Source organism: Rhinolophus hipposideros (assembly GCF_964194185.1).
Source record: "Rhinolophus hipposideros genome assembly, chromosome: 25".
Lineage (NCBI taxonomy): Eukaryota > Metazoa > Chordata > Mammalia > Chiroptera > Rhinolophidae > Rhinolophus > Rhinolophus hipposideros.
Window position 1 is genome coordinate 27412308 of NC_138071.1, and position 14320 is coordinate 27426627.

Here is a 14320-nt window from a genome sequence, read left to right on the forward strand (position 1 = left end):
ACCAAGTTAGAAGCACCCTTTTTAGTAATAAAGTCCGATTGCTCCGAAGCGCCATAGCTTAATGCTTTTTCTACTAAAATTTTAAGTGACTTATTAAAATAGAAATATGTCACTAGAAACATTTAGTTAGTTAGAACTAACTAATTTAGTTAGAATATTTAGTTAGTTTCAATGCTGAATCATGTTTCTTTCTCTCCCTTACATGGGATAAAAATTTCTTTCAAAGTTGGAACTTCCGTGGATTAGCATGATTTTGAGGAATCAATTGAAGTTGTGATAAACTGTTTTAATTTCCGTAATTATAGTTTATAAGTTGTCAAGTGTTGAGTTTTTTATTTTCCAGATGATTTGAAAGAAAAACTAGACTATCACCTAGAAATTTTTCGGGGAAAGATTAAATTAATAAGAACCAAAGAGAGAGAGGGACTGATTCGAGCGAGGCTGATTGGAGCGTCTCGTGCTTCAGGTATGAACATTGCTTTTGGGACACGACCCAGTGTCTAGGTCACAGAGATCTTTCTGCTGCTGCAGAAATAGTCCTCGTGGAGACTCTCCCTGTCTGCACTGGCGTAAACAGAGCAGAAACGTATTTCAGCTGTATGAGACTTTAATCTGCCTCTGGAAGTATTGTGCTTCAAAATGTCAATTTGTGATTTCAGATAGAAGATATTCCTTTGCAGGGACCATCATGTCAGCCCCCTGGTATAGGCTGAGCTCCCCCAGATACAAACTCTGAGATGGAGTTGGACATGCATGGAACCCACTGGAGTGCTGGTGGGAACCACGCTTGTCAAGATGTGAGCAAACCTTAGTGGGGGGAGTGGTACACTGACCTACAGGAGACTCAAGCCAGGACGGGCGTCAGGTCAGGGCCTGTGAGCTCAAGGCCGAATGAGAAGAGAAACAGTTTACAAAGAGAAATGTCTGTGAAGGATAAAGGGGAGAAGGAGAAGTGTGGATCAGAAGCTTCTGGCCTGACACCTGGGAAGGGAGAGAGGGAAGGAAGGATTTCGGGGTTGAAAGAGCTTCACAGAGGCTCAGCAGGGCTAGTGGGGAACCCCGAGCAAAGGTCACCTGTTCGAGGATTCCTGCATTGGGCCCCAGTGTGCCAGTTCTAGCTCTCCTCTACCCTGCACCCCACCACACACACACACACACACACACACACACACACACACTGCTTACTCATTGGCTGGGAGCCCCCTGGGGAGAACAAGGCCTTGGTGTGAACACTGCAGTAGATCCCAAACAGTTGGAAGCTGTCAGACCCGCTCCTCACAGAGAGTCCTCTGGAACGGAGCTCTGAACAGCACACTCCCTGGGCTGCCACCAAGAGCGGTGCAGAGAGGTCCCACGTCCAGGTAAGGGGACCAGACATGGATGAGGACAGCCCTGGCCCTGGGGAGGGGCCATTGCCTAGAACAAGCCCTGAGTGGTCAGCACTGCGGGGGGACTAGTCCCGAGGGGGCCTGAGCTTTCGAGCTATCAAGCTTCCTGGAACCTGAAGACTCAGAGGTCGTTGGCAGAATATTACACTGGAACCAAAGGAGATGGGTAACGTCCAAGGGTATTTCATCAAGCCCTGTTGCAATCCAATGAGAAACTTAGGTCCTTAGCAGGGATCCCTTACTGAGCAGAAAAGCCAAATAAAAGCAAAATCAGATTGTCTTTTTCTGTAATTGGCCTGGCTGATTGAGACACAGACAGTACATGTTCACTGTTGCAAACACAGCACAAGCCCCTGACCCAGCATGAAACCACAGTGTTTATAGATGTCTGGTTTTATGCATTCAACACACATGCACACGCGTACGTAGCTTTAAGCTTTTGAAATATACGGAATCACACTATCTATGCTGTCCTCAGACTTACTCTTTTAATGTTAATGTTTCGGAACTTTTCCCGTGACAGTACTTAAGACTCAGATTAGTTTTTAATCCTAGTGTGGTATTCCATGGGGACTCCATGGATGGATTGCCATAATTTGGTCAGCTATTTTTCAGTTGATTTTTAGTTTTTACTATTACTAAAAAAAAAGAAAAAAATGCTGCACTGGCAATTCTTGTACATGTATCTTTGTGCAAATGTGTGCTTGTGCCTAGGGATAAATTGCTAAAAATGGAATTGCTGGGCAAAAGGGAAGTACGTATTTAAAATTTGATTCATACTGCTAACTTGTCCTAAAAAGAGACTGCACCAATGAACGGTCCTATCACAGGGTGCAAGAGGACCCCTTTCCTGGAGTCTAGCCAGCACGGGTCATTACCGAACACATACTCTTTATTTTGGCCAGGCCATTTCCCCCCACGTTCTCTAAGCTGAATAGACCCTCATTAAAGCTTGAACTCAAAAGCAAAAAGAATTATCTATCTTTACATCTCAAGTACCAAAATCAGTGCCAAAGAAGGTATCCTCACAGTAAATATTTGCTAAATTGAGTTGATCGATCAAAGGCAAGCTAAAATATTTTTTAATTGAAGGCTAGCTCAGTTCCACCTGCTTTTTTAGAATCTTCCCTAAACCCACTCTCTACACCACAGCTCACCGACTCTTTCTGAACATTTGTAGCACATGATAGCCCACATTTTTGGTACAAAATAAAGTATGTGTTTCTTGTCTCCCGCAATGGGACGGAAAGCATCTTGAGAGCCAAGCATATAGTCGTTAAATGCTTGACAAATTGGTTGTGTTGAACTTTGATTTGGGTTGTCAGCTATTTCATCCATGTTCTTGCTTCCCCAGGGGATGTTCTCGTGTTCCTGGACAGCCACTGTGAAGTGAACAAAGTATGGCTGGAGCCCTTGCTGGCTGCCATCCGGGACGACCACAGAATGGTGGTGTGCCCTCTGATAGATGTCATTGACTACATGACCCTGGAATACCAGCCCTCTCCTGTTGTGAGAGGCGCTTTCACCTGGTCTCTACAATTTAAATGGGATAATGTTTTCTCTTATGAAATGGAAGGACCAGAAGGACCCACTAGACCCATCCGGTGAGATTTCTTCTGGCTATGGGGAAATAGCATACGGAAGAAAGCTGTCAGAGATTAGTCCTTTAAGTTCTTGGGTTTAATGACATGTTGTTATTTATCTTGTTTCTACAAGTCTGTAACAATAGAATTTGGTAGGTCACGAGTTTCTTCCATTGAAAATGAGCATCTCACCCCAGTTCTCCCCACCTCTACGGTTAGAATCCCTCTAATCTCACATGCTCATCTTTAGAATGTGGACTTGGTTCTCAGGAACAAGTTGTGTGCTGATCAGCGGAAGTGCCAGCACTGTGGATAGTCCAGAAAAAGTAGACGTCTTTGCCAAATTCATTTATAAAATGTTTATCCAAGGGCTTCCATCTTTAATTTTATAGGTCGAGGTGAATGTGACTTTCTTAGATTATTAGTTTTGGAAACTGTATGTGTTAATGTGAGAACAATTTAAATATTATGACTTTTAACTGCATTTATGAGGCTATTTCTGAAGGGACTTCCTCCAGGTCACTTTCCACATTTACTGGCAACTTTTGACACCGAGCTCCCTTCTCTTCTTTTACTACCTGGACAGTGAGTTGTAATGCGTCTTTTGGAGCAAAAATTAATATAAGACCCAGTATTATATTATATTATATTATATTAATTATAAGACCTGGTCTTATATAAGAGCTGGTATTATGTTATGTTATGTTATGTTTGTTATGTTACGTTTTATATTATGTTATGTTATGTTACGTGTTATGTTATGTTATGTTATGTTATGTTATGTTATATGTTATACCCAGTCTTATATTAAAATAAGACCTGGTCTTATATTAATTTTTGCTCCAAAAGACACATTAGAGCTGGTTGTCCAGCTAGGTCTTATTTTCGGGGAAACATGGTATTAACTTCTTGGTGTCACAAACTACATGAGTGAATTTCTAACACTACAGCCTAGCAAGTCCTTGAGTTTTGCTTCTGTTAACTCTTGTCTTTTCAACTCACGTTAATCAGGCTTTGCCTCCCGCCAAGCTTGTTAATGGCCTTCCCACTGTAAAATCCAGTGGACGGCTCGGTCCTCATCTCACTTGGTCCGTCTGCAGTGCTGGCTGCTGCTGCTCTCTCTCTTCCCTTGGCCTCCAGACCACCACCGTCTCCTGGTCTTCCTCCTACCTCAGCAGTTGCTCCTTCCCATCCTTTGCTGATTCTTCCTCTTCTGTCCGGCCTCTTACTATCGAAGTGCCCAAGTCTCAACTCTTTGTCCTCTTCTCCACCTCCCGTCGTCACAGAGTGAATCTCATCCTCCTTTTGTCGATGGCTCCCATATTTAAGTCTCCATCCCTGACCTCTCTCAGGATGCCAGACTCAGCTATCCACCTGCCTACTGGCATCTCCATTTGAATGCTGACTAGACATCTCAAATATGTGCAGAACTGAATCTTCCCACCAGAACCCTGCTCTGCTCACAGCATTCCCTATCTCAGTGCATGGACAGTCCATCTTTCAGGTACACAGGCCAAAAATGTGGGTGTTAGCCTTAACTTTTCTCTTCCTTCAATATCCCACAGCCCACCCGTAAGCAAATATACAGGCTCTATCATCAGCATATATCAAAAGCGTGACCACATCTGACCACTTTCATCGCTATACCCTTATCCAAGATTCCATCATCTTTCTCTGGGACCATTGCAACCACCTCTACTTGGTGTCCCTACTTCCACCTCTGCCTGTTGACTCACTAATTTATACCTAACACATTAGAGATGCTTAATAGATACTATTTTGAACAAATGAATGAATGAACATACAATTATTTTCAAACTATTTAGTTTGGTATTATTGGGCCCTGCTACTGGTGGACAAAAAGAGATGTTTTGTAACATGCTAGTTTTCCCAGGAGGAAATATTACAATTTACTTAATGCCCTTAGAAAGGGGGACCTCGAAACATCACTACTCAATTCAATCGTCATCCCCATGGGAAACTCACATTCTGAAGACGATTTCCTCTCTGACCAAGACAACAGTTAATATATATTGCTGACATCATTTGACGTGATGTATATTGCTGATGTAAGAAGTAAAAGTTATGGCCTACTTTTTAGATAGTTACGCTTTTGATTTAGTAATTTGACTTACTTAAATGTTACGATAATTTTGGTATTGGTTAATATGGTGGTTTTCTAGTTTTTAACTACGTTATCACTGATATTCAATTTAATTTTGGCAAAAATCCATAATGACTGAATCTATGGAATCAATTTGATATTTATGTGCCCTTCCTTTTTAGGTCTCCTGTAATGGCTGGAGGAATTTTTGCTATGAAACGGCATTATTTTAATGAGCTTGGACAGTACGACAAAGGCATGAACTTCTGGGGAGGGGAAAATTTGGAACTTTCACTAAGGGTAATTCAGATTTTTTTTTTTTACATAGTTACCTTTGTACATAGGGAGTGAAATCTAACTTCAAGTCACTTAATCTGCAGTGGCAATTATGCCATTTTTCTACATGAGTATCTGGTATCATTCTGGTGTCACACGAAATACACGAATTTATGGGGCTCCTTGCAAAAATTGAAAACATTCAATAAAATACCCGATTTTCTTACCATAATGTCATTTCTACTGCATGGCATCAAGTTAATGTAATAACTTGAATCTATTTGTGGAATTGTTTTATTATACTGATTGTCTTGGTTCTTGCAGTGGGGTGGAAATAACACAGGAGTAGGAGGTAGGGGGAACTGGATGCCACTAAACATATGGACTAGTTCAGGTCTCAGTTTCTCCATCTGTAAAATGAGACAACTCAGGAGGGCTGAGGTGTCTCCTTACTCCTAAATCCTGAGTGTCTTGCTACAACACTGATGAAACTGGAAATCATTATGGTATATACACCTGTATACGCATACGTCTTCATTTCTCACTTCCTCTTCATTTTAGTAAATCACTGTCCAGGGGGCACTCAGTATCCTGTGACATCATTCCGGGAACTGTCACCAGTTGAATACTGATGTCCTTGATGGGTGGCTTCTGGTCTTCCATATACTTGAGGTTACGGCAGCATTTGTCACTGTCAAACAGCCCTTGCCAGAAGTTTTCTTGGATTTTTAGGACATTTCTGGTTCCCCTTCCCCTTGGTGGCACTCAATTTCTTTCACAGGAATTTCTTCTTCTGCACATTTCTTAAACACGGGTGTTCCCAAGGTTGTTCTTCTTGTCAACCCTCTCTTCTCACCCCATGTGCTCATCAGCCATGGTGCTTGTTAATATAGTCCAAGATTTCCTTCTGTGGTGGGAAGAATCTCTAATCTGAGCCAAGTGAGTACCTCTCACCTACAGCCTAACCACCCCACCCTTCTCCACGGTCTCTGGGCATTCCCATGAGCCAGCAACTAAAGGGATAGCACCTGGCAGGGCGGGGCCACCAGGACCTGTGGTGGCATCTCTGTTCAGATGGGCCGGCGCCTGTGCCACACCCTTACTAGTGTTTTCCATAGCTGACCTGCATCAACTCCCATGGCTGTAACTGACACCTTCCTGTATGGTGACAATACCCAAATCTAAAGTTTCAACTTAGGACTCTCTTGAGAGTTCTACTTAGGTGCAATGTGGCCCTCATTTAAGGAGCACCTTCTGCATCAGGTTTTGCCACATGCTGGGCATTCGGAAAAAGAAACATTCATTCAATCATTCATTCATTCCGCACTATTTATTCAGAGCCTGTTAGGTACCAAGCACTGTGCGATTGTTAAAATACAGCAGCACACAACGCAATAGTGATTTCTAATGCCATGAAGCTTCCGTTCTATTGGGGTAGGGTGAGATTATTTGTTTAATTATATTTTTGATAAATGTAATGCAGGAGAAGTAAGGAATACGATGAGGCCATACAAAAGGGAAAACTAGCCTTGTCTTTGGGGAAGATATATCTTAGATGGCTCCCCTACTGAAGTGGCATTGAAGTTAAGACGTCAAGATAAAAATGTGTTTCATTCATTCACATAGTTCTTATTATGTGTGACATGCACTGCTCTGTGTGCGCCCGGTTGCTTACAGGTTACCTTCATTCGACTGTCCCCTAGATATGCTAAACCCAACATTTCAAAAACAGACCTAATTTCTACTCCCTCTCGCCCACTCCCCCTCCCATTTTCCCTCTATGGTAGATGACCAGCCCTGACGCCCCCGCTGAGTACTTGCTTGGTCTCCACTCTCCCTCAGGGAATCTGGTCAGTTCTACTTTTAATCATCCCTGGTCTCTGTCCGCCTTCCTTTCTCCCCATCATATGTACCTGAATTAACATTAATAAAGTATTAGGATGAAACATAATTTTGATGTTTTTCTGTGTGCTTTTCTACATTTGCTAGTTTTTCGGTAGTCATATTTTACTTTTACGTAATAAAAAAGTATTAAAAACAAGCATTATAAAGGGTTTTAAGTACAAAAAAGATGAATGATTTAATTCAGCCGTGGTCAGAATTTCTCATTACTTGCTTACATCCAACGATACTTAATTGCTTCAGCAAATGTGACTCTCAGAATATTGTTCGAGACTATTTTAAGACAAAATATCTTGCCCCTCTTCACGCATAATTAGCACCAGAATTGGTCATGTATGAGAGAGGCAGAATCACTTAGTATTCAGAGTTAGCTATAGGGCCATATTTCCTGAGTTTGAACCTTGTGCTCTGCCACTTACCAGCTCTGTGTCACTGGGCAAGCTTCTTTATCAATCTATGTAGTAGTTTCTTCATCTGTAAAATGGGGATAATCCACATTAGCTACATTTTAGGGTTATTGTGAGGACTGAATGAAATAAGAAACTTAATAAATGTTAGCTATTGTATGTCTTTCAAAAAATTCACAGCTGCCGATTACAAGCAAACATACATTAATGTTTTCTGTTTTTCTTACATGTAGCTCTGGATGTGTGGAGGCCAACTCTTCATACTGCCCTGCTCTCGAGTTGGACATATTAATAAGCAGCACATGGGGAACCAAACTGGAGTTATCAGAGCGATGACATATAACAACCTCAGACTGGCACATGTTTGGCTGGATGAATACAAGGTAAAGCACACGTTTCTGGTCCGGAAAGCTGGGAGAGCGTACAGAGGGGGGCCTTCTCTACAGAAGTCTTCTACGGCCTTTCCAGATAGCAGTTTTTGTTCTTGCCTCTGTTTTCCTTCAATTAGCAGCACCCGTTCAACCCATCTCCAGACTCTATTCTTAATAAGTTCACTCTGCTACACTTGCACCATACTTTTAATTTCTAGGGAAACTCAAGTTTCTCAGAAGTAAATAGACCAACACAGTAGTCTTTTTTTTCCTCCCTTGATCTATTCCCTCTGTCCCCCCATCAAGGATTGTCCCTCTGAAGCAAACGCCTCTCTCCCAGCTCCCATGCCCACGGGCAACTCTTTAGAGTCACTCCTCCACCTAAGTTCCCAAGTGACATGGCTGCTGGCAGTTTGAGGACCAAGCAAGAACATCCACTCCTTTTCTACCAACAGTCCAAGATTTCTATACCAAAGCCATGTCCCTTCCTTTGTGCATTGCCCCAAGGTTTAAACCCATTACTGGGACCTAAAAGGATGCATGCATGTGGTTCCATTTTAATTTCAAAGCTATCCATCCAGAATCCATGCACAACAGCTATGGACAGTAACCCCAACAAGATCTCCTTTTAGACACATGGGGAGAATGTGGAAGACTCTCTCTGTGATATGGTGAGAGATATGGACCCCTGGTCCACCACAGCACAGGCTGTGAATATGTGCGCGGTGAGTCCCAGGTTGGATGTGTGTCCCTGGTCGGATGTATGTCCCTAGACAGAGGAAACCGGAAAGGCTGGGTTTTTCTTTTTAAGTTCAGATGATGAAAATATATACTGCTATGTTGTTAATCTATGTTCTGATTTTATTATCTAAGGTTTGTTTGGTGTAATGAAAACTCTTTATTTCCATTTAGGAGCAGGTTTTCTTACGAAGACCTAGTATGAGATCCATTCCCTATGGAAACATTAGTGAGCGTGTTGAATTAAGGAAACGATTGGGTTGCAAGTCATTTCAATGGTATTTGGACACTGTCTTCCCAGAATTGGAGGCATTTAAAGTCAGCCGCTGAAAGGAAAACAAATCATCTTCATTTATAAAGGGTTAAAAAGTCCTCTGGTCCTTCAACATAAAGAAACGTACAAGTTTGGAACATCATGAAATTCTGTGAAATGCACTAAGAAATACAACCAAAATAGTTTACAACAGGAGTGCCTTTTCTTTCCTCCTTTCATGATAGCTCTTAATACTTTGTTACTCATTTGCCACTAAATTTCTGGGGTGGCAAGACCTTGAACATTAGAAATGTCACTGTCACACAGTGAAGACTCCAGCATACAATTATCTCCAATTATTTGCCCAACTCACTTGGTCCTTGGAGACCATAGGGGCTGCCCCACTCTTGGAGCCTTTGCCAACTCCATCCCTCCTCCCGACAGGTGACCTGGCCCCCTTGGGTCTTCTCGGAAAGTCGTTCTTAGAGAGCCTTGGTTGGTACATACCAACTTCCACTCACCTGTACTGAACTCCTCTCCTGCTGCCAGTGTAGATTCTGGCACTGACACCTTGTTTGCCTGGGTTCCTGAGTTTCTGATGTCCCGTCCACTTGCCTGGGTGCCCTGGTCCAGCTCTCCAGGCCAGAATCCCCATTTGTCCCTGTCCACCTTACTGACACTTGGAGATACTCCCTCTTCCCTGCTTCCGAGTTTCTCTTTTTCATGTCTGTCTCCTCCCATGACCCTGGCCTACAGCTCTACTGACACTTCTTGGGTTAGTGCCTCATTGATAATCTGTGTTCTGACTTGAGAACTGTTTAGCTGGGATCGGGGAAGCATCAGCTAGATTCCATACCTATCCCGTGTGAACACCCCTCCCCCCCCCAATTGTTTAAGTACGTCTTTCGGGTTACAGGGATGGCTCTTGTGTTCACCCTGGTACAGATGGCTGGGAAAGTGAAATATATGTAATTCACAAAGGCAAAGAGAATGAGAAACTGAGTGAAAGAACACACAGAAAGGAGTAAAAAGGAGTGGGGGAGACTTAGGCTAGGATCACTAAACATAGCCTATGCTGGAGAAAACAGAAGCTAGTTTTTACAGCAAGAAACAACTTGACTCATCTATTATGCTCATTAAATGGACGAGTGAGTGGTCATGGGCCAGGTATCCTCCTAGGTGTTGCAGTGTAACAGACAGAGCAGGCAAAGGTCCCTCCCTCCACGGAGCTTGTATTCTTTGAGATAATACATACAGTGTGAAGGAAAAAGGACCAGTTCATGATCTCCTTATACCTATGTATTTAGCAAAATACTCTATAAAGTCTAGTGCTAGAAAGACATGGGAAAAACCTGTGCTCGTGTATTTCCGATGGCTGGAGTAACTTGACTGAACCTTGAAATGGTCGATCTGGCTGCACAAAATAAGCACCACATTATGATTACATATTCTTGGCCCATACCTTAGTTGCTTCTAGAAATTAATAAAACTTGATTATAAGGAACCCGTGAATCTATTAAAATTAGAGTAAAATACGAAATAGAAATTTTGTGGTAGAAGGAAAAAATAATTATAGTAGTATAAATATAGAGTATCTTCTTGAAGTAACTTTTTATAGTTTTGAAATTTGAGAATATATATATATATATATACACACACATATATATATATATATATATATATATACACACACAGGAAGTGCCAAAATGTATACACCATTTTAAGAAAGGAAAACTGTATTAAAATTTTAATTGTAATATTAAAATTGTAATGCTCAACATATGCCGATAACAAAAGATGAATATAAGTTATGTTTGTATACCGGGGGTGCCAAAGAAATGTACAGAAGTGGACACTTTGGTCAACGTTGCTCAAGCAGTAGTTCACCGTAATCAGAAGTGTCTGGATGCTGATGGTAGCCACTTTGAGCACCTCTTGTAATTGCGGAAGTCAAACATGACTTGCATTCATCTTCTGTTATTGGTATATATTGAGTATTACAATTTTAATACAGTTTTCCTGTCTTAAAATGTGTGTACATTTTTTGGGGCACCCTCTGTGTGGGTATATATATATGTGTGTGTGTAAGCATAAAGGAGGATGTTGTAAATATCAGCTTTGTTGAAAGAAAAAGGAATGTTCTTTTCCTTAGAGCCCTGGGCCTAATATTAACTCTCAGTTTTGTAATAATTTAGTTCAGGTAGTGGATAAATGTTAGGAATGATGTAGCATGTTGTTTAAACATTCTCCTCTTGGATATTGTTTCAGTTGATTCAGGGATGGAAAACAAATCAGAATCAACATGCTACTACTTGGTGTGATTGGAAGGAAATCTATACTTGCTTGTAGGTGCCAATTTTTTGTTTTTATATGGAAATTTAAAAATCTGATTTGTGTTCTGGAGCTAGCTAACATGCTCAAGGCTTGTCATGAAACACCGTTTTGGGTATGATCAAATGCTCAGACAAGGCTTAAAATCAAGCCTGGGAGCTCTACAACTAACGCATGCTTCTAGGAATTTATCCTCAGACACATCTGTATGAAATAATTAAGAATTTACACTTATTGAGCGCTCGTTGTTTCAGACCCCGTGGGAAATATTCTGCATGGATTATCTGATTTCCTCCACACAACTTTATGAACTAGATCCTATTGTTATCTCCCCATTTCACAGATGAGAAAACTAACGTTAGAATTTGGGGTGAGGGTTGCCAGATTTAGCAAATGAAAACACAGGAAGCCTGTTAAATTTCAGTTTTTGGATACACAATACGTTATCCCCATTTCACAGATGAGAAAACTAACGTTAGAATTTGGGGTGAGCATTGCCAGATTTAGCAAATGAAAACACAGGAAGCCTGTTAAATTTCAGTTTTTGGATACACCATACGGACTTGCATGGAACATACTTAAACCAAGTTATATTTTATCTGAAATTCAGACTTCAGGTCTGTGTTCCATCGGGCCACCTGTGTCTGGGGACAGACGAGTCCAGCTCTTCCACGAGGCAGTTCAGCGTCCTTCGTCTTGTGCGAGTAACTTGCGGATCTCGGTGAAACGCAGTCGGCCTGGCCGGAGTGGGGTGGAAGCGACAGCACGTGCAGCAAGCCGCCTGGCGACAGCGACGTGGCTTCACGCTGTCGCGCCACAGGAGAGCTGCATGTCGCACTGGAGCGCCCACGTGGGAGGTTTCTGCAGAGCTTCCCCGAAGGGTTTCTTGTCCAGCCTGCGTTTGGACCCACGGTTCTTATGTGTTAAGGGAGGTGCCCATCCTTCCGCACGTGTCAGGACGCTTGTCTTCACCGAGGCTGTTTAGAGCAGGAAAACCTCCGAAGGCCACCCGGGCAGACCCGGGGCCAGGCCCCACGGGAGGCCCTGAGGGCGCCCGGCCGCAGAGGGGTCGCAGCGCGCCACCTGCGCACGGTGACGTCACCCCGGCGCGCGGGAGGGCGGGGGCGTCACGTGGCCTCGGCGGGCGGGCGCTAGGGCTGCAGCCGACGACGCGGCGGCGCGGGCGGTGGGAAGCCCCCCCGGGGCCTGGGCGGGCCCGCGGCCGCCGGCGCGGGAGCTGATGCGGCTCGGACCGGGCTGCGGCGGAGGAAAGATGCCCCGGCCCGAGTCCCGGAAGGCCGGGATGCTGCCTCGCCCGCGTCCGCGTGCGGGTGAGTCGCGCGGCCGGCGGCGGCCTGACCCCGTGCGGCCACCGTCCCCTCCCCTCCGCGCCCCGGGCGGGCGTCTCGGCGCGCGCGGCCCCTGCACGAGGCCCCGCGGGCGGAGGCTGCGGCGGGCGGGCGGCCCGCGCCCTCGGCGGTGGCGGAGAGCAGGCCCGGCGGCCGGCGCTGGGGCGGCGCCTGAAGCCCGATCTCGCTCTTCAGGCCGCGGTGTGGAGCGCGGAGACGCCGGAGACCGCGGCGCCCGCCAACTTCCGGTGGGGCTCGCGTCCTTCCCGCGGGCGGGGGGCGGGGGCCGCGGAGCGAGTGGGAACCGGGGCCGGGCCGGCCGGGGCGCGCGGCTCCATCCCTGCGGCGTCCCCGGAACGTCCGTGGGAAGTGGCCCGCGGGAACGCTAGAGGGAGCCGAAGACGGCGCCCCTCACAGCCTCAGTTTCCACGGTGTTCGGGCAGTGGTCGCGTCTCCCCGTGAGTCGGGAAAAAAAATTAAAAAAAAAAAAATTTTTTTTTTAATTTTTTTTTTTTTTTTTTTTTTTAAATAACAGCTGGTTTGTGCCAGTCAGGACTTTTAACCAGATCCACACATGGCATTTGGCTGATGAGTCTCTGTCACGTTTCCCTTTTCGTTTCTTTTGCAATGTGCTTGTTGAAATTGGGTTATCTGTGTTGTACCATTTTGCACATGTTAAAATTGGTGCTGTTTGCATACATATGAGACTGTCAGGTCCCCGCCCTCCAATTCCGATAGACTTACCCCTGTGAGGAATATTAATATACTCATGATGGATTAACTCTGTGGGGTTTTTTTTGTCATTAAAGATCTGCCTCTGGGCCGCCCGGTGGCTCAGGCGGTTAGCGCTCCGTGCTCCTAACTCAGAGGGCTGCCGGTTCGATCCCCACAGGGGCCAGTGGGCTCTCACACACACACACACACAAAGGCAAAAACAAATGTAAAAAAATATATTAAAAAAAATAAACCCTTTCTTTGAAAAAAAAAAAAAAGATCTGGCTCAGCATTCCTGTTTACCTCTGTATTATGAAAACGGTTGGTTTTCCAAACATGGAACGACATTATGACTCAATTCAATTACTGAATCTGCTTTTCATGCTGCTGTGCACCGAACAAGATGTCGTGGTGCTGCTGTCCTCCCCAAATCAGTTTTAGGCTAGACTTTTTTTTTTAACATATTCCACTCCATTTTCCCCTTTTCCCTACAAATGCCGTATGTCGAGATGGTCTCTGCCTTCGGAAAACTCGGACTCAGAAAACCTGCCTTCAGTGTGGATACATTGGGCGTCTCATGTTAAACGTCACGGAAGAGGAGTCCACGCTTTTCACATCCTCTCATGACATTTTCTTTTGCTGTTCCTCGCAACTTGAGTTTTCTTTTTTTTTTTACTTCAAAAAATTGTGATAAAATACACATAACATGAAGTTTATACATGTTAACCATTTTGAGTGTACGCTGAAGTAAATTTATAGTGTTGTGTGACCATCAGCACGATTGCCAAGTTTTTCATCATCCCAAACCGAAACTGGAACCATCCAGCAGTAACTCCCCGTCCTTCTCCCCCTTTTATGAGTTTCTATTCTTTTATGAGGAATCTATTCTAGATTCCGCGTGGAA

General features: G+C 44.1%; 1 protein-coding gene across 3 annotated transcripts in view; it reads left to right on the plus strand.

Annotated features, from left to right (window-relative positions):
* Positions 1-7916: 7916 nt before the first annotated feature.
* GALNT11 (polypeptide N-acetylgalactosaminyltransferase 11) overlaps positions 7917-14320 on the plus strand; it is a 48934-nt gene continuing 42530 nt past the window's right edge. Inside the window, exon 1 of one of the 3 annotated variants that reach the window (XM_081038099.1) lies at positions 7917-8043. The gene's annotated coding sequence lies outside the window, so the exon portion shown is untranslated. Of the gene's footprint in view, positions 8044-12507; positions 12685-12789; positions 12951-14320 lie in introns of those variants that run through there. The other 2 variants (XM_081038095.1, XM_081038098.1) reach the window with 2 other exon arrangements.